The sequence below is a fragment of the Artibeus jamaicensis genome, unplaced genomic scaffold (genome assembly GCF_021234435.1).
Source record: "Artibeus jamaicensis isolate MK-2021 breed Jamaican fruit bat unplaced genomic scaffold, CSHL_Jam_final contig_511, whole genome shotgun sequence".
NCBI lineage: Eukaryota > Metazoa > Chordata > Mammalia > Chiroptera > Phyllostomidae > Artibeus > Artibeus jamaicensis.
In genome coordinates, this window is record NW_026521866.1 from 4,122,060 (window position 1) to 4,147,800 (window position 25,741).

General features: G+C 39.1%; 1 protein-coding gene and 1 pseudogene across 2 annotated transcripts in view; one reads left to right on the top strand and one right to left on the bottom strand.

Annotated features, from left to right (window-relative positions):
- The window catches only part of PTPN2 (protein tyrosine phosphatase non-receptor type 2), a 131,542-nt gene that overhangs the window by 100,624 nt on the left and 5,177 nt on the right, over window positions 1–25,741 (bottom strand). The gene's annotated exons all lie outside the window — the stretch shown is intronic.
- LOC119035817 (non-histone chromosomal protein HMG-14-like) lies at window positions 16,712–16,983 on the top strand (annotated as a pseudogene).

Genomic DNA, 25,741 nt, shown 5'->3' on the forward strand with positions numbered 1-25,741 from the left:
GTAGTCACATTCCCCCAGGAAAGCTGGCACCACATTTATCCGTTAACCAATATTTAACTTTTTTTCTCCTATCCCACCAACTATATAAGTCCTCAGAACAAAGGACTTGCTCCATCTCTCTTGGGGGCTCTGGGGGCTCTTGACGTTCTTGGCTCCTCAGCCGCTGGGCCTTTGGCCACCGAGTCTCAGGCTGCCCAGGGGCTTGCCACCCTGGCCTTCAGCTGCTCTAACTTTTGCCGTCCTGCTCTGCCCTGCAACTTTGCCTTTCACCCCTTACTCTAGCCAGTCCTGTTCTCTTCCATGTGAACAGGCCACTAAAAACTGATTACAAGCTAATAGATTTGCTGATCTGTAATTTTTCACATGTGTTAGCAAGAAGAACCAGGTCTCTCCCGTCAACACTTGCAGTGTGCTCTCAGACATTAAATGAACTTCTCCAGGGTCTTGTGTTAATGGAAAGCCAGTAGGGCAGAACATAGAAGACAGCCAGGCCTGAAAGAGACAGACACAAACTGGATTGCCTGAGCCTCAAACAGGCTGCCTAGAGCTGGAATAGGACACCATCTTACATTACCAAGGGTGGATCCAGAAAGAGAAAACAGTGGTAAACACAAGATTCTGCTGAGACAAATTCCTACCTCAGGCTTCATCATTATTTGTGTTATTTTTTTCTTCAGTATAGCTTTTGAACATTTTTCTCTTTTCCTTCAAGTCTGTTCCTATTATTTGACTAGGTTTTTAAATTTCAGTTTTATTTCCAATCTCGTATTTTACTCCTCCCTTCATTTACTCCATTTACCCTTCCTCCTTCTTATTCTGTTTTAAATTTGATTATTTTCCCTTTCTACACCTTTTTTCTACTCTGCACTCTTACTATTTCTCCTTCCTCCTGTGCTTTCTTTCTTTAAAAAAAAAAATTTATTGTTTCTCTTTCTTAGCCTGGTTTTTATTCCTTACTCATTATTTCTTCTTCTATCCTCTCAAAATCACTCTTCTCTCATTTAAACATCTCATAATCTTTTTCTTTTTTCCTTCTGATTCTCTTTCCAACTTTATTATTCTTTGTGTATTTGTCACTAACATTGCTGTGGTGGGAGCTGTTCTTCAAATTTGGTCCTATTTTTTCACTTTTTTTGGGGGGGGTCCTTGAACTTCATATTATGTTCTTCCCTTTTCTTACTCCATTTTGCCTGCCTCCCTCCCTTTTTTATTCACACTGTTAAGTTCATTTTCTTTCTTTGCCTTGCTGTTCTATTCCCTGCTCTTATTATTAATCCTCCCTCAACCCTCAAAATTATTTTCCTTTCCATCAGTCATTGCACATTCACTTTTTCTTTCTTATAAAGGTCTTAATCTCTTTCTACCTTTTCAAATATTTGCTCATTTGTTGTTGATAGTGTGGTTATGGTTGGGGAATGTTTTTGCAGGTGTGGTTTTGTTTCCTGGGCTGTTTTGTTCTGGCAATACCTGTACAACAGCATACAAGACACGGTGGGTGCTGTGACTCAAACTCAACCAGCTGAAGGGAAGAACCCACTAAAGAATGACCCAACAAAAACCAAAACCCAATGATAAGAGAGGCCATATAAATGGCATAAAGGGCATCCTAAGAGCATCCAGCTCAGGAGATCAAGGTGACTGTACCATGGAGTCCCAAATGTCTCTGACCACAGAAGGCCACCCCACAAAGAAAGAGAGTCAAAGCAGATCAATTTAACATGCAGGAACAAAAAAATCACCTAAAACTGGAAAACAAAGAAACAACCCCAAATCTAAGGGAAAGGAGGAATGTCCAGAAAGAGTGCTAAATGAAACACAGGCAAACAATCTATGAGACACAGAGCTCAATAATGGTTATAAGGATACTTAAGGAACTCAAAGAGAACTATAAGGAACTCTATGGGAGCTTCAATGAACTTAGTGGGAATTACATCAGCATGGAAACAGACATAGAAACTAAGAATACGAGTCAGCAAGAAATAAAAAATACAATATCTGAAATGAAGAATACAATAAAGGAATTAAAAGCAGGCTAGATGAGGTAGAGGACTGAATGAGTGAGCTGGAAGACAAATTAGAGAAAAAACACCTCACAACAACAAAAAGAAAAATGATTCAAAAGGAACAAAGACAGTTGAAGGATGCTGCAGGACAACATGAAATATAATATTACTGACATCAGAGAGATACCAGAAGGAGAATGAAAGGAGCAAGGACAGAAACCATTTTGAAAATGTAATGACAGAAAACTTCCTTAATGTGATGAAAGAAAAAACACAACTTAGGAAAAAACAAAGGATCCCAATCAAGATGAACACAAAGAGACCCACTCCAAGACACATCATAATTAAAATGACAAAATTTAACACAAATAGATCATCTAAAAGGCAGGATGTGAGCAACAGCTAGTAACACACAAGGAAGCTCTTATAAGGCTATCACCTAATTTCTCAACAGAAACACTACAAGCCAAAAGGGAATGGCACAAAATGTTTCAAGTACTGAAAAGCAAAAGTATGCAACCAAAACTACTCTACCCAGAAAGGCTCCAATTCCAATTGGAAGGCAAAATAAGAAGCTTGCAGATTTTTAAAAAAAGCAAAAAAAAAAACCATCTCCAACAAACGAGCATTGCAAGAGATGTTAAAGGGACTGCTTTAAGATGAAGAACCAGAGAAAGAAAAAGTAACACAGGTACAGAGAAAAAAATGGCAATGAATGAATACCTATCACTAATAACCTTAAATGTAAAGAGATTAAATGCTCCAATCAAAAGACATAGAATGACCAGCATATATGTTGTTGAGAAGACACCCACCTCAAAACAAAATCAAAAGAGGCTGAAAGTGAAGTTATCAAAAAATATATATATTACAAGCAAACAGACAAGAAGAAAAAGCTGGAGTAGCAATACTTACATCACACAAAATAGACTTCAAAACCCAGGTCATAACAACATAAAAAGTTCGATATATAACACTTAAGGGAGTAGTCCAACAGGAGAATGTACTGTTTTAAACATATTCACCCAAAATAGGAGCACCTAAATATATACGGAAAATCTTGGAGGACTATAAGAAATAGATTGACAGCAAGACAGTTATCATAGGGGATTTTAACACCCCACTGCTAATAATGAATAGGTCCTTCTAAGCAAAGAATTAAAGAGGATATTATAGCACTGAACAATAATCCCCATCAAATGGCATTATTGATTCTCACACAACATTCACGCCAAAGAAGCAAAATACACATTCTTTTGTTTACATGTATACATGTTATTATAGTTTTCCCAATTTCTCCCCCGTTAACACCCCTCCGCCCTGTATCCCAAAACTCTCCAGCATCCCTGCCCTTAGTTCATGTCCAGGGGTTGTACATGTAAGTTCTTCGAATGCTGTTTCAAATACCATATTTACCTCTTCCAGTCTATTTTATGCCTACCAATTATGCTTCTTCTTCCCTGTACCTTCCCCCCCCATTCCTCCCCACCCTGTCCCCACTGAAAACCCTCCATGTGATGTCCATTTCTCTGATTCTGTTCCTGATCTAGTTGTTTGCTTAGTTTTTGTTTTTGTTGTTTTTCTTTTTTTTTTTAGGTTCATTTGTTAAGAGTTGTGAGTTTCTTGTAATTTTACTCTTCATAGTTTTTGATCTTCTTCAGTTTCTTAGATAAGTCCCTTTAACATTTCATAGAATAATGGCTTGGTGATGATGAGTTCCTTTAACTTGATCCTTATCTGGGAAGCACTTTATCTGCCCTTCCATTCTAAATGACAGCTTCACTGGATAGAGTATCTTGGATGTAGGTCCTTGCCTTTCATGACTTCAAATACTTCTTTCCAGCCCCTTCTTGCCTGCAAGGTTTCTCTTCAGAAATCAGCTGATAGCCTTATGGGCACTCCTTTGTAGGAAACTCTCTCCTTTCCTTTTGCTGCTTTTCAGATTCTCTCTTTATCTTTAATCTTGGGTAACTTAATGATGATGTGCCTTGATGTGTGTCTCTTTGGGTCCATCTTCTTTGGGACTCGGGGCTTCTTGGGCTTCCTGGAAGTCTGTTTCTTTCACCAGATTGGGGAAGTTTTCCTTCATTATTTGTTCAAGTAAGTTTTCAATTTCTTGCTATTCTTCTTCTCCTTCTGCCACCCCTATAATTTGGATATTGAAACATTTCGGGTTGTCCAGAGGTTTGTAACACTCTCCACTTTATTGAATTCTTGTTTCTTCATTCTGGTCCAGCTGGATGTTTATTTCTTCCTTTTGTTCCAAATCATTGCTTTGAGTCCTGGTTTCCTTCCTGTCATTGTTGGTTCTCCGAGTATTTTGCTTTATTTCATTTGGGTATCTTTCATGTGTTCTTTCACTTTTCGACCACACTCAATCAGTTCTGTGAGCACTTTGATCACCAGGGCTTTGAACTCTCCATCAGAAAGGTTGGCTTTCTCCTCATCATTTAGCGCTCTTACTAGAGTTTTGCTCTGTTCTCTGTTCATTTGGGCCCTATTTCTTTGTTCAAGGACACTGTTAAGTTGTAAGGGGACAGGGCCTTAGGTATTCATCAGGGTAGGGCAGCTCTCCTTTTTGGCTCCAGCCCCACTTTCCAACTCAGGTACTCTTGTGTGCAACTGGGAATTTCTCCCACTGCATCAATCCCTGACCTAGTCCAGTCAGCTCTGAGTCCCATTTCCTGTTCAGCCAGCCCAACCCACACAGTCCACTATCTTGCTGCAGGTTCTCCATCTGCTCACCTTTGGTCTGGTTGGTCTGGTTGACTGTTTCTTTAATTCCTTGGTTGTCAGAGTTCCATGCAGTTTGATTTTCTGGCACTTCTAGTTGTTTTTTGATTTTAGATTGGTTGTTAAACTCCTTTTGGTTGTGAGATGAAGTTAAGGGTTTCTACCTATGCCTTCATTGGCTGAAACTCCTCCCCAATCTCAAATATACATTCTTTTCAAACACACCTGTATCATTTTCAAAGACAGACCACGTGGTGAGACACAAAACAAGCCCTGACAAATTCAAGAAAATTGAAATCATATCAAGCATCTTCTCAGATCACAATGGCTTGAAACTAGAAACCAACCTCAAGGAAAAAACAAACAAACAAACAAACAAACATTCAAATACATGGAAGTTATATAACATGTTATTAAATAATGATTGGGTTAACTGTGAGATCAAGGAAGAAAATCAATGAACTGGAAACAGATGAAAATGACCACACAACAACCGAAAACCTATGGTACACAGTGAAGGCAATCCTGAGAGTAAAAGCCAATACAGGCCTACCTGAATAAGTCAGAGTAATCTCAAGTAAAGAACCTAACACTACATCTACAAAAACTAAAGGAACTACAATAAACAAAGCTCAGAGTGAGTAGAAGAAAGGAAATCATCAAAATCTGAGCAGAATTAAATACCACAGAGACTAAAAGAACAATTCAAAGGATCAATAAATCCAACAGCTGGTTCTTTGAAAAGATAAAACTGATGAGCCTTTAACCAGACTCATCAACAAAAAAAATGAGGAACTAAATAAACAAAATCGGAAATAAAAAGAAGTCACAACTGATACCGGATATACAAAAGATTGTAAGAAATTACTATGCACAACTATATGCCAAAAAATTGGAAAACCTAGGCAAGATGGATAAATTTGAAGAAACAGTCAATCTTCTAAAACTGAATCAAGAAGAAGCAGAAAGCCTGAATAGACCTGTAACAACTATTAAAATGAAGCAGTAATCAAAAAGCTTCAAGTGCACAAAAGCCCTGAACCAGAGAGCTTCTCAGGCATATTTTATCAAACATGCAAAGAAAAATTAATTCTTATCCTCAAACTATTCCAAAAATTTCAAGAAGAGGGAAGACTCCCAAACTCTTTTTATGAGACCAGTATCACCCTAATTCCAAAACCAGGTAAAGACACAACAAAGAAAGAAAACTACAGGCCAATATCTCTAATAAACACAGATGCTAAAATCCTCAACACAGTATTGACATCCTGGATCCAGCAACATTAAAAAGACCATCGACCATGATCAAGTGGAATTCTTTCCAAGGAGACATGTATAGTACAATATTCACAAATCAGTAAGTGTAATGCACAACATAAACAAAATGAAGGATAAAAATCACATGGTATTAATAGATGCACAAAAAGCATTTGATAAAATCCAGCATGGATTTATAATAAAAACACTCAGCAAAGTCAGAATAGAGGGAGCATACCTGAACCTAATAAAGGCCATATACAAGAAACTTAGCTAACATCACACTCAAATGGTAAAAATGAAAAACTTTCCCCTAACATCAGGAAGAAGACAACGTTGTCTACTTTCACCACTCTTAGTCAATAATGTACAGGAATTTCTAGCCACAGCAATCAGACAGGAAAAAAGAAAAGGTATACAAATTTGAAAGGCAGAAGTAAAACTGTCATTATTCACAGACAACATGATAGTGTATACAGAAAACACTATACTTTCCACCAAAAACCTACTAAACCTAAGAAGTGAATTTGGTAAAATAGCAAGTTACAAAGTCAATACTCAGATATTAATGGCATTTCTGTAAACAAACAATGAAGTATCAAAAAGAGAAAGTGGGGGGAAAATTCAATTTAATATAGCAACAAGAAAAATAAAGTACCTGAAAAGGGAACTAACCTTATGGGATAACATTTTTGCCAATAATACCTTGGACAAGGGTTTAACCTCCAAAATATATAAGTAATTCATATAACTCAACACTTGGAAGACAAACAATCCCATCAAAAAATGAGCAAAAGACCTGAACAGACATTTCTCCAAGGAGAACATAAAGATGGCCCACAGACATATAAAAGGATGGTCAACATCACTAGCCATCAGAGATATGCAAATTAAAACTACACTGAAGTATCACCTCACACCTGTTGGAATGGTCATCATTAATATATCAACAAACAGTGCTGGCAAGGATGTAAAGTAAAGAGAACCCTACTGAGCTGTTGGTGGGAATGCAGACTGGTACAGCCACTGTGGAAAACAGTATTGTCCTCAAACAATTAAAAAAGGAACTGCTTTTTGACCCAGCAATTTCACTGCTGGCATATATCCTAAGAATCCTGAAACACTAATTCAAAAAAAACGTAAGCACCCCTATGTTCCTAGCATATCTGTTTAAAATAGCCATGTGCTGGAAACAACCTAAGTGCCCAAAAAGAAATGAGTGAATCAAAAAAGTGTGGTACATTTACACAATTGAATACTACACAGCAGAAAGGAAATCCTACCTTTTGTTATAGCATGGACAGAACTGGAGACTACTATGCTAAATGAAATAAGCTAGTTGGTGAAAGACAAATATAATATGATGTCACTTATAACAAGAATCTAATGAACAAAATAAACTAACAAGCAAAATAGAACCAGAGGCATAGAAACATGGAAGAGACTGATAGCAGCCAGAGGGGAAGGAGGTGGGGGACAGTGGTGGAAAGAAGGGGAAGGGACTAGTCAAAGAACACATATCAAGGAGCAATGGAGATGTACAATAGTGTGGGGATTGACTGTGAAGGGCTGTGGGCTGGGTGGAGCAGGGCGAAGGGGGAAAAATGGGACAACTGTAATAGAACAATTAAAAAATTTTAGAAATAGGCAAAGACACTTACTGAATGGCCATAATCCAGAACACTTACAACACCAAATACTGACAAGAATGTGGAACAACAATAAATCTCATTCACTGCCGGCGGTAATAGAAAATGGTACAACTACTTTGAAAGACAGTTTGGCAGCTTCTTACAAAACTGAACATACTCTTAGCATATATGATGCAGCAATCATGCTCTTTTGGTATTTACCCAAAGGAGGTTAAAGTATGTCCACACAAAAACCTGCACATGAATGTTTATAGCAGCTGTATTCATAACTGCCAAAATTTGGAAGTAACCAAGATGCCCTTCGTTAGGGAAATGGATAGTCTGTGGTACATGTAGACAATAAAACAGCTTCAGTACTAAAAAAAATGAGCTATCAAGCCACGAAACAAAATGAAGGAACCTTAAATGCACAAAATAAGCCAATGTGAAAAGGCTATAGACATACTATATGGTTCCAACTATATGACACTGTGAAAAAGGCAAATACATAATATGAAAACAAAAGATTAGGGGTTTTATGAGTGGGAGGGAGAAATGAATAGGTAGACTACAGTGGATTTTTAAGGCACTGAAAATACTCTGCATGATGCCATAATGATGGCTAAATATATATTTGTTTAAACCACAGAATGTATACCACCAAGAGTGAAACCTAAGGTAATCTATGAACTTTGGGTAATTATAATGTGTCAATGTAGGTTCATCAATTTTAACAAATATACCACTCTGGTGAGAGATTCAGGAAATGGGGAGGCTATGCATGTGTAGGGGCAGGGGATATATAGGAAAATTTGGTATCTTCCCCTCATTATGCTGTGAACCTACAACTGCAGTATTATTAAACAAATAAAGTCTTAATTTTACCTTTTTAAAGATTTTATTTACTTATTTTAAGAAAGAGGGGAAGGGAGGAAGAGAGGGCAAAAAACATCCATGTGTGAGAGAAACATCAATTGGTTGCCTCTCACACACACTTCAAATGGGGACCAGGCCCAAAATCCAGGTATATGCCCTGACCAGGGATCAAACCATGCAACCTTTTGCTTTGCAGGATGACAACCAACTAAGCCAGACTGGTCAGACTAAAGTCTTATTTTTTTTTTAAAAAAGGGGGGGCAGTAGGAAGTTTGGCCAAGATTGGGTAGATAGAAAACCTTTGCTTCTGTGCACAACCAAAAGGAGGATAACGACCAATCTAAAATCAGAAAACAACCAGAAGTGCCAGAAAATCAAACTGCATGGAACTCTGACAACCCAGGAATTAAAGAAAGTCAACCAGACCAACCACACTGGTAAGGCAGCGAGCGGATGGAGAGAAACCACAGTGAGGCAGTGGACAGTGGGGGCAAGGCTGGCTACGGTGAGGCGACAGGCTGTGCAGTACGGGCTGATTAAGGGAAAACTGAGACTCAGAGGTAGCTGTAGACTACAGCGGTTGCCCCAGTGGGAAAAACTACCAGTTTCACAGGTGAAAGTTCGTTGAAAAGTGCACTAGAGAAGAGCAGGCAGGCTGCACTGTTCCCCCTCTGGCCCCTCCCCAACAGGCAGTATTGCAGTGCAGCAAAGAGGATTGCTCTGCCCGAGTGAATTCCTAAGGCCTCAACCCCTTACAACTTCTCAGGTGTGCCGAGGAAAAGAAATATGGCCCATACTTTTGGCCAAGATGGAGGTATAGGTAGACACATTGTGCCTCCTCACACAACCAAAATAAGGACAACAAAAATTTAGAAAACAAAAAAAGAAAGAAACTGAATTGTATGGAAGCACCGAAAGAAAACTGAATTGTAGGAAGTCCGATAACCAAGGAATTAAAGAAGAAACATTCATCCAGACAGGTAGGAGGAGCAGAGTAGGGTGGCCTGGTGGAGCAGACTGGCGATAAACTGGTGGCTGGAGGACCCTGGGCCTAGTAAGGCAGTGGACTGTGAAGCAGCAAGGTGCACAAGATGGCTGGTGTACTGGAGTCCCACACTCGCACACAGATAACCAGGAGAAACTGGGGAGCGAGACAGACTGTGCAACTTAGTGTTCCACTGCAGGGAAATAAAGCCTCATAACACCATTGAAAACACCTATGGGGGTTGGGGTTCCAAGAGAGACTCCCAGCCTCACAGGAGAGTTCACTGGAAAGACCCACAGGGTCCTAGAACATACATAAACCCGCCCACCGAGGAATCAGCACCAGAAAAGCCCAGATTGCTTGGGGCAAGTGGCAAAACGGACTGATATCCAGCAGGGTAGAGCAAGTGCCATTGTTCCCTCTTGGACCCCCTTCCCCACATACTGCCTCACAACCCAGCAACTGGGTTGCCCCACCCAGGTGAAAACCTAAGGCTCCGCCCCTAACTAACAGCTGAATCAAGACAAAAAAAAAAAAAAGCCAAACAAAAGAACAGATCAAAGCTCCAGAAATAATACAACTAAGTGATGAAATGAAGCCAACCTATCACATACACAGTTCAAAGCACTAATGATCAGGATGCTCACAGATTTGGTCGCAAATTAGATGAACAAATGAAGGCTACATTAAGTGAAATAAAGAAAAATGTACAGAGAACCAACAGTGATGGGACAGAAACTGGGACTCAAATCAAAGGAGTGGACCAGAAGGAAGAAAAAAACATTCAACCAGAACAGAATGAAGAAACAAGAATTCAAAAAAATGAGGAGAGGCTTAGGAACCTCCAGGATATCTTGAAACATTCCAACATCTGAATCATAGGGGTACCAGAAGGAAAAGAGGAAGAGCAACAAGTAGAAAACTTATTTGAACAAATAATAAAGGAGAACTTCCCCAATCTGGCAAAGGAAATAGACTTCTAGGAAGCTTGGAGTGTCCAAAAAAAGTTGGACTCAAGGAAGCACACACCAAGGCACATCATAATTACATTATCCAAGATTAAAGATAAGGAGAGAATCTGAAAACCAGCAAGAGAAAAGGAGAAAGTTCCTTACAAAGGAGTTTCCATAAGATCACAGGGTGATTTCTCAAAAAAAAAAACCTTGCAGGCAAGCAGGGGCTGGAAGTAAGTATTCAAAGTCATGAAAGGCAAGGACCTACATCTAAGATTACTCTGTCCAGCAAAAGCTTTCTTTTAGAATGGAAGGGCAGATAAAGTGCTTTCCAGGTAAGGTCAACTGAAAGGAATTCATCATCACCAAGCTCTTATTATATGAAATGTTAAAGGGACTTATATCTAAGAAAAAGAAGATAAAAAAACATGTACAGTAAAATGACAGCAAACTCACAATTATTAACAACCACACCTAAAACAAAAAGAAAAACAAACTAAGCAAACAACTAGAATAGGAACAGAAACACAGAAATAGAAATCACATGGAGGGTTAGCAACAGGGGAGTGGGAGGAGGAGAAAGGGGGAAAAGGTACAGAGAATAAGTAGCATAGATGGTAGGTAGAAAATAGACAGGGGGAGGGTAAGAATAGTATGGGAATTGTAGAAGCTAAAGAACTTATAAGTATAACACATGGACATGAACTAAAGGGGGGGAATGTGGATGCGAGAGGATATGCAGGGTGGAGGGGAGTGAAGGGGGGAAAATGGGACAACTATAATAGCATGGTCAATAAGCTATATTTTTTAAAAAAGAAAGAGATATGGCCCACATGAAAGAACAGAGTATAACCTCAGAAAGAGAGCTAAGCGATGAGGATATAGTCAACCTTTCTGATGAAGAATTTAAAGCCCTGGTAATCAAAGTGCTCACAGAACTGATTGAGTGTGGTCGAAAAGTGAAAGAACACATGAAAATACCCAAAATGAAATAAAGCAAAATACTCGGAGAACCAACAATGACAGGAAGGAAACCAGGACTCAAAGCAATGATTTGGAACAAAAGGAAGAAATAAACATCCAGCTGGAACAGAATGAAGAAACAAGAATTCAATAAAGTGGAGAGTGTTACAAACCTCTGGACAACCCGAAATGTTTCAATATCCAAATTATAGGGGTGGCAGAAGGAGAAGAAGAATAGCAAGAAATTGAAAACTTACTTGAACAAATAATGAAGGAAAACTTCCCCAATCTGGTGAAAGAAACAGACTTCCAGGAAGCCCAAGAAGCCCCGAGTCCCAAAGAAGATGGACCCAAAGAGACACACATCAAGGCACATCATCATTAAGTTACCCACGATTAAAGATAAAGAGAGAATCTGAAAAGCAGCAAAAGGAAAGGAGAGAGTTTCCTACAAAGGAGTGCCCATAAGGCTATCAGCTGATTTCTGAAGAGAAACCTTGCAGGCAAGAAGGGGCTGGAAAGAAGTATTTGAAGTCATGAAAGGCAAGGACCTACATCCAAGATACTCTATCCAGTGAAGCTGTCATTTAGAATGGAAGGGCAGATAAAGTGCTTCCCAGATAAGGATCAAGTTAAAGGAACTCATCATCACCAAGCCATTATTCTATGAAATGTTAAAGGGACTTATCTAAGAAACTGAAGAAGATCAAAAACTATGAAGAGTAAAATTACAAGAAACTCACAACTCTTAACAAATGAACCTAAAAAAAAAGAAAAACAACAAAAACAAAAACTAAGCAAACAACTAGATCAGGAACAGAATCAGAGAAATGGACATCACATGGAGGGTTTTCAGTGGGGACAGGGTGGGGAGGAATGGGGGGGAAGGTACAGGGAAGAAGAAGCATAATTGGTAGGCATAAAATAGACGGGAAGAGGTAAATATGGTATTTGAAACAGCATTCGAAGAACTTATATGTACAACCCCTGGACATGAACTAAGGGCAAGGATGCTGAGAGTTGGGGGTACAGGGTGGAAGGGGGATAGACAAGGAAAATTGGGAAAACTGTAATAGCATAATCAATAAAATATAATTTTTAAAAAGGTGAATGCTTTGAATAGACTTTTCTCTAAAGATATAAATGGTCAATAAGCACATGATGGAGAAGCTCAACATCCTTAGTCATTAGGGAAACACAAATCTAAAACAGAATGATATACCAATTCACACTTACGTGCATTGAGGCAGGCCAGTAAAAGCCAGGACAAGAGCAACAGAAAAACTTAGAGAAGACAGGTGAACAAAATGGCCGATCAATTTATAGCCAGATATAGAAAGTCACCCTCCCTAGAGATAACATCTAGACCTCTGCTGTATTCCAACTGCAGTCCCAGAAAAAGTAGAACAAGGTAGGCAATTCCAAGACTAGCTATAATGACTAACAACTCCCTGTCTGGAACTGACCAATCATAGAAACCAGGACCCTGAAAGAGCACACCTGGAAAACTGATGAATATTCTGCTGAAACACTCTCACCTAAGATTCCCACTTGCAAGAGAGAGAAAAAGAAACTCAAGACAAAGGACCCTAGTGCAATGGGGAGCAGCTTATGCCATTCCCTTTCCCCCCTTTGTCCCTCACTTCTTCCCCCACAGGCATACATCTCCTAAACTCTAACCAGAGGCTTACAATCTGGGCTGGAATGGGCAAAACGGCAGCTCTTCCCAACCTAATCCCCTGAACCTAATCTCCTTTTCTCTGACTTCTCAGTGAGCCAAAGCAGCCTAGCCTAGGCTCTTCTGTTGCTTCTATGCTAAGCCCTTCAGTGTTTTACTGTCCCCAGCTTTAATAAACGTACCCTCATAGTCACCTGGATTTATGTTGTAAAATCTTTCCCACACAAAGTTAAGAATCCACACACTACAAGCTGGCCATAGGCAGACACACTCATGGCTAGGCCCTGACTATAATTTTCAAAGTGGAAAATAACAAGTATTAATGAGAATGTGAAGAAATAAGAATCCTTGTGATAGGTTAACTCATGAGTTAAAAAATTTTTAGCTTTAGTTACAGTCAATAGACTTAGTGATTAATGCATGTAGAGCTGCTGTTCCAGGAACTGGAATGCATGACTGGACCTGCCTTAACTCCTGGAAACCAGCAAGAATTCAACCTTTGTGCTTCAGGAGGATTGCAAGCTATCATGACAGTATCTAAGCCATTATGCTCCAGGGAAGGAATGTCTGTTGACCAGGACACACATAAAGAATCACTGGTCATCACAGATGAAGGGATGCTAGGAAAATTGCTGGACCATAACTTTTATCTGATTAACCTTTTTCTCTAAATTCCAAACCCCTTACTGATCCTTTTCTTCCCCTTATTAAAGAAAATAAAGATGACCTTCAGATGGGGTTTTTAAGATGGTTTTTAAGGTACATCAGCCACCATCTTCTCAGATTATAGGCATCTAAATTGAATTCCCATAAAGATTCAATTCTTGTCTCAATTTATGGTTCTGGTAGTGATAGGCAGCATGAATGCTGACTTTTCCAGTTTCACTTGCACATTGCTGGTGGGAATGTAAAATCTTGCAACCACTATGAAAAACAGTTTAGCAGTTCCTCAAAATACGAAACACAGAATTACCATCAATATTATCCAGCAATTCCACTCCTAGGTCCAAATACAAAAGAATCAAAAACAGGGACTCCAAATGATATCTGCACACCAATGTTCACAGTAGCAGCATTATTCACAATAACCAAAAGGCAGAAATAACGTGTGTCCATTAACAGATGAATAAAGAAAATGTGTGTGGTACATACATACCAAGAAATATTAGTCAGTTATAAATAGGAATGAAGTTGATATAGGCTATAACATAGTTCAACACTGACAACATTATGGTAAGTCAAATAATCCGGAGACAAATACTGCATAACTCTACTTGTATGAGGTATCTAGAATAGATAAATTCAAAGACACAAAGTTGAGTAGAGGTTACCAAGGACTAGGGGGTAGGGAGAAATAGGGAGTTATTTCTAATGGACACAGTTTCCATTTGGGGTACCGAAAGGGTTCTGGAAATAATGGTGATGGTTTCGCAACACTGTAAATGGAATAAAATTATACTTGTACTCTTACAAATGTCAAGCTTTGTTATATGTACTTTACCATAAATTTAATTGAATGTTTTCCTCATTCTTCATACCAAAAGAAAGTCATGTTTGAGCAATGACTTCAACAATAAAACCACAAAATTATATCAGAAAACACTGGAGAAAAGTTTTTGTAATCGAAGAATATAGAAGGCCTTTTAAGCTATGGCACGCACACATACACACACACAAACAACTAGTAAAGGCTGATAAATCTGATTTCATAAAAATATAACATAAACATATCCAAAGGTAATCATAAACTGAAAAAAATTGCAATTTATAGCAAATTTATAGAGCATGTAAATAGCTCTTACATATCAAAAAGAAAAAACTGGCATTTAAAAATAAGGAAAATGGTTCAACTTCATTCATAATGATAGAAGTACAAATTATAACTACTGTAAGACCGTTTTTTATCTATCAGACACAGATGAAAAGTTTGATAACATAACTGGGTAGATGAAGGTATAGGGAAAACAGGCACTTTCTTAAACTATTGATAGAAATGTATATACATTGGTACAACTTCTTTGGAAGATTAAGTATTATTGTTTAATAATAGCTAATTGACATGCAGAAATAACCTACATATCCAAGACAGACAAGTAGTTAATGAACACTATTTAACTGTTAAAACGAACACATGAGACCTGTACAGAAGAATTTCTGAGATGTATTAAGTGAAAAAAGCAAGGCGTAAAACAGTATACTAATATTTGTTTCATAGGGATGGGATAGATAGAGGGAGAAAGGGAGGCAAGCAGGCAACAACTTACATAAGGATAAAATATGTCTGGCAATAGAGAAGAAACTAGGGACAACAGAGGGAAGTGATGGATTTTCCCACTAATACATACCATTCTGTACTGTTTTAATTTTTGCCATGTTCATGTAATCCTAAACAAATTACTTATTTTTTCAAACACAGACTCTAAAGTTAAGTCCTGGACTCTTATCTGGACGTACCACTCAAATGTACTATAAATTTGGAAAAATGAGAGTATCAGTTTTCTGATTTGGAGCTACTTCTTTGATAATTCACATAAGTACACAGCAAATGCCTAATACAAACTAGGAGCTCAGTCAAGATTAGTTATTTCATCCTTGCTAAACTCCCTTGAAGAGGAGAGCTTCTCAAAGAGAAGTGTGGTGCACAGCAGAACTTACTCCACCAGAGACCTCATCTCCCCAACCAGTGATAGGCATATTAAGGGCCTGAACACTAAAATAATGGTTTTTGAAGAATGCAAGATATTTAGCTTCTTACTTTACTGTGTCCCTCCTCAATATCTTTAGCCAGAATACATGCAAAAACATTTGACTTAAAAAAAGAAAGTGAACATTTAATCACCATATAATTCAGGATTCATTTAGGGACCTTAAGCACAAAGAAAGAAATATAGGTATATTTTCCCGTATGTAGAAAATCTATCAATGTGGGATTACCTTAATCCTATTTTTTAATATAAAATTAATAGAAAAGGGATTGCCCTTTCCCAGTTTCCTAATTCTTATTCTCTGCTCTATCACAAGAGTTCAAGGTAGAATATTCTACAGCACAACAAGGATATAAAGTTTTCTGTGCACTATATAGAACAAAGATATATACTAAGTATGAAAATACTACTTAATATTACATAATAAAGTATTATGAAATAACTATTTCACCCTAACAATGATAGAATTTGTGTTACAGCAATAGAGATTTAAAGAATAAAAACTTTAAGATGTGAAACGTGAACCTGTTTTATAACTTCAGTAATTAGAGACATAAATCTGCACAGAGGCAATTCCTATTGACACAGAGAGATAATTTTCTAAGATTACCCCAGCATACCAACCCTCAAACAGAAACAGGGAGCCATATGATCCTACTCCAACCCACCTAAGTAATTCCCAGAAGCACTATTAAGTAGACAGTTAAGAAGAACTATTAGCTTTAAGAGTACGAATTTGTTCAAATATAGTAAGAGAAAAAACAAAATAATTCAGTATGAGATTTTCTTCAGAGGAGTAAGAGCAGTTTCAATTAAAGCTACAAATGAGGCGAATGAAGTAGAAGCAGCCAGGCAGTTTAGGTTTGTAAAGGTTCTCTGCCCACTGGGGCTCTCAGGCACTCTGCCTACACCTGACTCACCAGCATGATGCCCTAGAGGAAGGTCAGCTCCATCAAAGGGGCAGCAAAGGAGGAGCCCCAAAGATCAGGGAGGTTGTCAGCTAAACCTGTGGAAACCAAGCCAAAAAAGGTGGCAGGAAAGGATAAATCTGCAGACAAAAAGTATAAATAAAAAGGAAAAGGGGAGCAAAGGGAAAACAGGCTGAAGTAGCTAACTACAAACCTAATCATCTACCTACAGAAAATGGAGAAACTAAAAACGAGGAGAGTCCAGCCTCAGAAGAAGCAGAGGAAGCGTAGCCAAGTCTGATTAATTTCATATATCATGTCTTACCATTGGTCCCTGTCTCCATTCTTCTACAATCCAGAGGAATATTTTTATCAACTATTTTGTATATGCAAGTTTTTTAGTAGCTCCAGAAACATTTCTTAAGAAGGGAATTCTACCTCACCCCATTTTTAAAATCTTGAGTAATTTAATTGTGATGTGCCTTGGTATGTTCCTCTTTGGGTACAACTTCTTTAGGACTCTCTGGGCTTCCTGGACTTCCTGGAAGTCTATATCCTTTGGCAGATTGGAGAAGTTTCCCTTCATTATTTGTTCAAATAAGTTTTCAATTTCTTGCTGTTGTTCTTCTCCTTCTGGAAGCCCTATGATTCGGATGTTGGAATATTTAAAGTTGTCTCTGAGGTTCCTAAGTTTCTCCTAATTTTTTTGAATTCTTGTTTGTTCATTCTGTCCCAACTGGATGTTTATTTCTTCCTTTTGTTTCCTTCCCTTCATTGTTGGATCTCTGTATATTTTCCTTTGTTTCACTTTGTATAGCCTTCATTTCTTCTATTTTGAAGCTGCACTTAACCCTTTCTGTGGGCATCTGATTACCAGTGTTTTGAACTCTGCATCTGATAGGTTGTCTACCTCCTTGTTGCTTAGTTCTTTTCTGGAATTTTGATCTGTTCTTTCATTTGGGCCATTTTTTCTTTGTCTCAGTGCACCTGTTAGGTTGTAAGGAGCAGAGCCTTAGGCATTGGTCAGGACTGGGCAACATGCTTCACCAGGTTATGGTGTTGTATGTGGAGGAGGGGTCAGAGAGGGGACAACGCCACTTGCTCAGCTCTCAGCCTGCTTTCAGTCACTTCCTCTGCTACCCAGAAGCAAAGTGGGCCCTTCTGGAGCAGATTCCTGAGTAGTGGGTTTGTGAACATTCTAGCACCTTATGGGTCTCTCCAACAAACTCTCCTATGAGGCTGGAAGTTTCTCCCACCACTGCAACTCTCAGAGGATTTTACAGCCAGAAGTTTTGAGGCTTTACTTCCCTGTCCTGGAACCCTGGGTCTCATGGTCTGTCTCATTCCCCAGTTGCTCCTCCCAGTTTATCTGCAAGCAAATGTGGGACTTCCAGGTCTGCCAGCTGGTGCCTTGCAGTGTGTCCTCTCCAGCCCTGGTGCCCATCTTGCCCCTCCTACCAGTCTGGAATACTGTTTCTTCTTTAACTCCTTAGTTGTTGGACTTCCATACAGTTTGATTTTCTGGCAGTTCTGGTTGTTTATTGTTTTTTAATTAATTGCTGTCCTTCTTTTGGCTGTACAAAGAAGCAAAGCATATCTACATATATGCATCTACCTTGGCCAGAATTCCTGACTTTACATTTTTGTTATGTATGTTAAGAATTGTATACAAATTGAAATGTCTGTATACTTATCCTCGAAACAACCAATAAAATCTCACTTACAGAAAAAAATGAAGTTACTAGTGATTGGTGCCATGAACAAAATGAAAGTGACAGAAGAAACAGTATATTAAATCAGACATACGGGACTGTGAAAGAATAAAAAGAATACATTAAAAGAAATAATCATGAAACTATTACCTTGAAAAAGATATTAGAAATCCATAGATAGCCCTGGCTGGTGTGGCTCAGTGGACTGAATGCTAGCCTGTGAACCAAAGGGTCACTAGTTCAATTCCCCAGTCAGGGTACATGCCTGGGTTACAGGCTGAGTGCCTGGTGGGGGGCATTCAAGAAGCAACCACACATTGATGTTTCTCTCCCTCTCTACCTCCTTTCCCCTCCTTCTAAAAATAAATAAATAAAATCTTAAAAAAGGAAACCCACAGATAAAAGTATCTAATCTTAAATAAGTTTCTTGACCAGGATTTCTTTCCTAAAGGTCATCAACCTCGAACAGTCTTTAGGAAGCCTATGAAACCCCTGAAATCACATGGTAAACTTTGGAGGACTTTATATGTATGTGCATATTTCTCTCTTTCATGGATTCATCTTAAAGGTATCAAAAGATATTTATGATCTATAACCATTACTATTACTCTACCATTAACAGAGCATTAAATTAACACTACATTAAATACATTTAAAGTAGCACTATAACATAGGGGTCAGGCCAGACCCCTGGGAAAAGGCAGAGGGCAAGAAGAAAACTCCAAGGCAGAATCAAAGATTATAAGTGGCTTGTTCCTCCCCACTCCGGTGGAGGGAGGGGCTGCTGCAGAAGGCAGCCGACCAGCTCGTGTCTCAGCAGAAGGGAGCTTGTATAGAGCATGTGTGATTTAAGACTTTGCCCCCCTTGCTAAATGTGGAAGCTGAGAGAGGGGGGAAAAGGCAAACATGGAGAATATGGAACACACTGATTGTAAAGCTAGACACTCCCACTGGCTTCTGGTGCACGTGGGATTTTGGCAGAGGACTTTAAAACAGAAGGTGGGCAGAAGCCTCTCTCTCTCTCACTTTACCCTACATTGGTGGAAGCGGCAGATGCTGGGACCAATTGGATCTTAGGTCTCATGTGCTTGAAAACCAGTTCCAAGAGGCAGGGCCCCAAGCTGGAATACATTCCTCGCCAGGGGCCAGCCCTTGGGATGCTGTTACCCAGTGCAGCCCAGCACATGGGTCCTGGACTGCTTCTATTGTCTCGCCCTGAGAGCAGTGCACAGAGGCTGAGAGCAACACATGGAGGCACGAGTTGGGAAGTTCTCCATGAATGGAGCTTCCCCTGAACAACCATCTGGATACAAGACACAAGACACAAGAAACATCTGGAGTAATCTAGCAATCCACCCTAGACCCTGAGAGAGAGACAGAGACAGAGACAGAGAGACAGAGACAGAGACAGAGCTGCTGAGAGGCAATGGCAACTCTAGCATGAGGGAGAGAGAGGGCCTAGAGCTGGAAAGACAGAGACCCATTCTAATAACAGCCTTGGACTACAGAGAAGCAATAAGAGGACTTTTTTAAAAAAGATTTTATTTATTTATTTTTAAAGACAGGGGAAGGAAGGGAGAAAGAGAGGGAGAGAAACATCAATGTGCGGTTGTCTCTCCTGTGTCGCCTACTTGGAACGTGGCCTGTAACCCAGGCATATGCCCTGACTGGGAATTGAACTGGTGACCCTTTGGTTCACAACCCAGTGCTCAATTCCCTAAGCCATACCAGCCAGGGCATGAAGAATTTCTGTATATCAATTTGGAATTTAATCTTCCAGGGTATGGCTGGATTTCTGTGCTTTCTAGGAGAGGTGGGTTCAGAGCAGGATTGCTCCCAGCCCCTCAAAATGGGAAGCCTGTTAATAGAAGGAAACCTGTTTCATTCCCCACAAATCTTCGTGTTATGCATATACAGAGAGACAAACAGCCAGACCCTAGGCTGCCCAGTTACAGCACCGCATTCACTTTTAATAGCTATTTCAGACATGACCTGGCAAAGTAGAACATCACTCTAATTAACAATATACCAGAAAAGTTTAGTACTCTACTCAGAATAGGAGAATCAAAAGTTACAGTCTTTAAAATTAACCTGCTGAACTGTATCTCCTTCTCAGTTATCAGCTGCTATGTTTTAAATTTTACTTGCTAAACTGATTTAGTATATGGCTACTCCCTATTATCCAAGTAATAGAGGGTATTACCAAAAGTTCTAATTTAGTAGCTGGTTTAAATTTTCTCTGCTCCTAACAGTTGACCAACAAGAAATAATGATTTTAATGGAACATTAAGTGGATCTACCACAGAGAACACAGTGTAGAGAATCCATAGATAGGAATTTCCAGAGGAAACAAATCATATAAATACTTACTTGACAAAGTGGAGAGAGAGCATACTTATGTAAATTGCAATTTTGCTTTTCTAGATCTTACCTGTCCATATCTGTAGTTTACTATCTGAAAGAGAATAAGCAGAATAACAGAACGAAACCAACAGACAGAAGAAACAGCAGCAGACTGCAAGAGCTGTAATAGTTCTCCAACTGCAAATGGGGAATTCTGTAGATACTAAGGTTGTGGGAAAGCCACAAAAAATGGTTTGTTGAAATTCTGTTCAAATCAAGATACTGAACAAGAGGCAAGAGAGAAAGGCTAGGGGGCAAATGTATCTATCAAGATTTACATAATTGTAAGTAACCTATAGAATGTACAAGGTCTGTTCTGCCATACAATATGAAAAATAGAGACATTTACTGCAGATACAAGATGCAAGAAACACTGTACACAGAATAATAACATCTCAGTCCTCAACAAAATAGGCACCCTGGGACCTTACACAGTTCTCCCAGTCACTATCACCTGCCCATCATATTTTCCTAAACCTCATCAATGATCTGAAATCTCTTCTCTTGCAAAGGTGATTTTAGTTTTGGAAAAAGCCAGAAGTCACAGGGTACCACATCTGGGCTTAGGGGGACTGAGTCACCTGGGTGATTTGATGTTTCACCAAAAAACTCTGCATAAGACATGATGCATGAACAGGTCCGTTGTCATGATCAAGCTTCCAATCACCAGTTGCCCATAGCTATGGCCTTCTAAATCATGTGAATAGTTTCTGTGGAGGAATGATCAAGTTTAATCGAAAATCTGATGCAGAGTTGTTACTCTATTCGCTCATTTTGAATGCAACAGCCACATAGTACACATGCTCACTCAATGATGTCTACCACCCCCACTAATTAGTATACTGCAGTCATCACTGTTCATGTATGAGCATTCCAGTCCACTCTCCTTGGCTGCCAGGTTACACTGATTTTCCTTAAACCATTCTTGTTATATTAACAATGGCTGGACTTTTTCCAGATAGACTTTGTATCTCAAAGGCAAAACAGTATAATTTCTAGTTATATATTCTCTACTGGGGCACCATTCCCTTCAAGCAGAGGTCCTTATCTTTTTTTTTTAATTTATTTACTTATTTACTTATTTTTAGATAGAGGGGAAGGGAAGGGAGAGAGAAAGGGAACGAAACATCAATGTGTGGTTGCCTCTCCCACTCCCCCTACTAGGGACCTCGCTCGCAACCCAGGCATGTGCCTTGACTGGAAATTGAACCAGCAACCCTTCGGTTCGCAGGCCCACACTCAATCCACTGAGTGACAACAGCCAGGGCATTATTTTTTGAAGAGTCACAGAGAGTTAAGAATCTGACAAAAGCTATGTAATCACAAAGAAACTAAATATCCCAGCGACTGCGCACACACATTTTAGCATACAGTTTCAGGAGACTTGGAAATCCAGTCTTATCCATGGATCCTCAAAATGATCCTACTTATTATAGCACATTCCATTCATTTCCTGTCATCAAAAGTTAAAATGACTCCCTCGATGTCATTAATCTCAATTACAACACAAGAAGAAAGCAATTTAGATTGGCACACTGGCAAATGAGAACAATGTCATGAGAATCACAAGGAGCAAATTTGGGTTCCAGCTGTATCACTAATGGACATGGTAACTTTACATAAGTCACAACCACATCTTGACTGCTGTATCCTTAGCTGTAAATGAGGGAATCAGAATAAACCAAGGTGCTAATACTTTAGAGGAAAACAGCCTTGGCTGGTGTGGTTCAGTGGACTGAGCACCAGCCTGTGAACTAAGAGGTCACTGGTTCGATTCCTTGTCAGGGCACATGCTTGGGTTGTGGGGTAGGTTCCCCCTTTGGGGTGCGTGAGAAGAGACCAACTGATGTTTCTCTCACACATTGATGTTTCTCTCCCTCTCATTCTCCCTCCCTTCCCCTCTCTCTGAAAATAAATAAATAAATAAAATCTTTTTTTTTAAGGTGGGGGGGTGGGGGAGTATTCTTTTATTTAATAAATAGTTAAGCAACCTACAGGCCTACAGGTAATGTCTCAGACCTACAGGCAAATGGTGGGGAAACAAAGAAAAATGGCACATCCCTCAAGCAGCTAGACAGGTAGACAGTTATAGTAATGTGATTAATATTCAAATAAAAGAATATAGGGGGCTCAGGAATCAGAGAAGGTTGCCTAAGGAAACTAGAGTCTAGTCTTGAAGCATGTTTCCCAGATAGAAAAGGCAGGCACAGTATATCCCACACGTGCAAACTACAAGGTATGAGAAAGTAGGCGATCTTCAAGGAAAAGTCACAGTGTTTCATACATGAGACTGTGCAACCATGTAAAAGCACTAGCATTAGGACTAACCAATAGTGGGAAATGTGTAGTAGACATTGTAATTGAAGTGTTTTAGAATAAGATGGCTTTAATTTACTGTGCTTAATTAGCTGCCCATGGTTAAGCACTAGAATTGAGTTTGCTCAATATCTTCTAAAAAGTAGCTGATGGCCCTGGCCAGGCAGTTCATTTGGTTAGTGTCATCCCAATACATGAAGGTTGCAGGTTCGATCCCTGGTCAGGGCACATAATCAACCAATGAATGCATAAATAAATGGAACAACAAATCAATGTTTCTCTCTTCCCCTTCCTCTCTTAAAAAAAAAATCAATAAAATGTAAAAATAAATAAATAAAAAGTAGCTGACTCACAAATGTAAAACTTATCTTATTCTGAAAATAACTGAACTACTAATTTCTAATAATGACCAAAATTACAATAAAAAAACTTGGTGTTTATTTTTTGTTTTAAAATTTAATCTTTATTGTATTTTTCCCATTATCATTTAGTCCCTTATATCACCACCACACTGTTGTCCATGTTGTTGAGACCTTCTTCCCTTTTGCTACTCCTTCTACCAGCTACCTCCACCCCCTCAGCTGTCACCCTGCTCTCCATTTACAAGTCTGCCCCCATTTTTCTTGTTATTTCAGTTCATTAGATTCCAAATGAATGAAACCATATGATCTTATTCTGACAACATTTGAACTACTAATTCCTAACAAAGAAGAATGACCAAAAAATACAATTAAAAGTCTTTTTTAAGAAAAATGACCAATTAAGAGTTCCATGGTTTTGAAAGTAACTAGCCAAATTCTTTCTGAGTCACCACTTACTACAAACATTCCATGATTTAGGTTTTGCCCTTTCCATACAGTTCCCAATAGGCTCAAAAGACTCCTTTTTTCTCCCCTTCTTATGCCCCAGCCTGATTCACACTGCAACCAACAGGGGCTAAAGGAGAGGCAAAAAAGTGATCATGAGTATTTCCCAAAAGCCAAAAATAACTTCTGATGACATATTATCAGTTTTGTCAGTGAGAACAAATTAGACTTTTCCAGCAATCTCACTTCTGCCACCTGTGCCATTTCAAGGTCAATTCTTCTCCCTTTGTGCTCTTGCTCCCACCAGTGCTTGCATTCCAAGGTTTCTGGCTCCACAATCATCCCCTTCTATTTCTTTAACCTCCAACCTCTCTCTTTAGGCTATTTCCCCTAATCATGTAAAGATAAATTAATAGTCTATTTTGTTTCAGCCCAATAATTCATTCCCCAAAAAATTATTATCAAAATTTGTTATAAAAGAAACTGTCCAAAGGAGGTAAAAAGGAAGGGGCCAGAGAATTTCAGACTCAAAACAATAAATTCATTTTTCCTGCAAGCCGTTCAATAATAACATGCACAACAATAGTTCTCACACTACTAAGCAAGTTCAACTTTTAGTTGTATTTAGTTTTTACTCAGGAATAAAGCCTTTCCCAGTTCCACAGTGACACACTCAAGGGGCAAACTCACTGGGGACAAGAGCCCTGCTGAAGTAAATACTGCACTGAGGGGTCAGGCCCTACACAGTTAATCCTCCACAGTGGTGGCAGCCAATGCTCCCAGCCAATGCTTGGAGCCCACTGGCCTGGGGGTAAATCCCTTCCACTGAGGTGCTAACAGCAATCAAGGTTCAACTACAACAGGAGGGTTACACAGGGGCACACCTGGAGTGCCTAGCTCAATAACTGGAGAGGCTGTGTCACTGACCCTACAGGTTAGCTACTGCACAAGGCCACTCTACCAAGCCTGAGAGATATAGCAGTTCTACCTAATATACAGAAACAAACACAAGGAAGAAGCCAAAACGAGGAGACAAAGAATCATGTCACAAATGCAAGAACAGAAAAAACTCCCGAACTAAACAAATGGAGATAAGCAACCTACTAGATGATTATAAGGATGCTCAATGAACTAAGGGGGAGAGTAGATAAACTTACTCAGAACTTCCACAAAGGGAGAGCAAACATGAAAATGGAGACAGAAAACATTAAAAGAAACCAATCAGAAATTAATAAGTTAACTAAATGAAGAATACATTATAAGGAATCAATAGTAGAGTAGGTGAAGCAAAGGATCAAATCAGAGATATGGAAGTTAGGGAAGCAAAAAACAATCAGAACAGAAAAGAAAAAGAAAAATCTAAAACAGGATTGTATAAGAAGCCTCTGGGACAACTTCAAGCATACCAACATTTGTATCATTATCAAAGTGATAAAAAGGAAGAACCTACAACCTACCAGCAGAGCTATCATTTAGAATTAAATGCCAGATAAAAAGCTTTCCACACACAAAAAAGCTAAAGGAGTTCATCACTACCAAACCAGCATTACAAGAAATGTTAAAGGGTAAAATGATAACAAACCCACACTATCAACAACTAAATCTAAAAACAAAATAAAACTAAGCAAACAACTAGAACAGAAACAGAATCCCAGAAATAGAGATCACACAGAGGGTTATAAGTGGGGAAGGGGTGCAGGGAGAACGGGGGGGGGGGGGGGGGGGGTAGGTAGGTACAGGGAATAAAAAGCATAAATGGTAGGTATGAAACAGACAGGGGGAGGTTAAGAATAGTATAAAAAATGGAAAAGC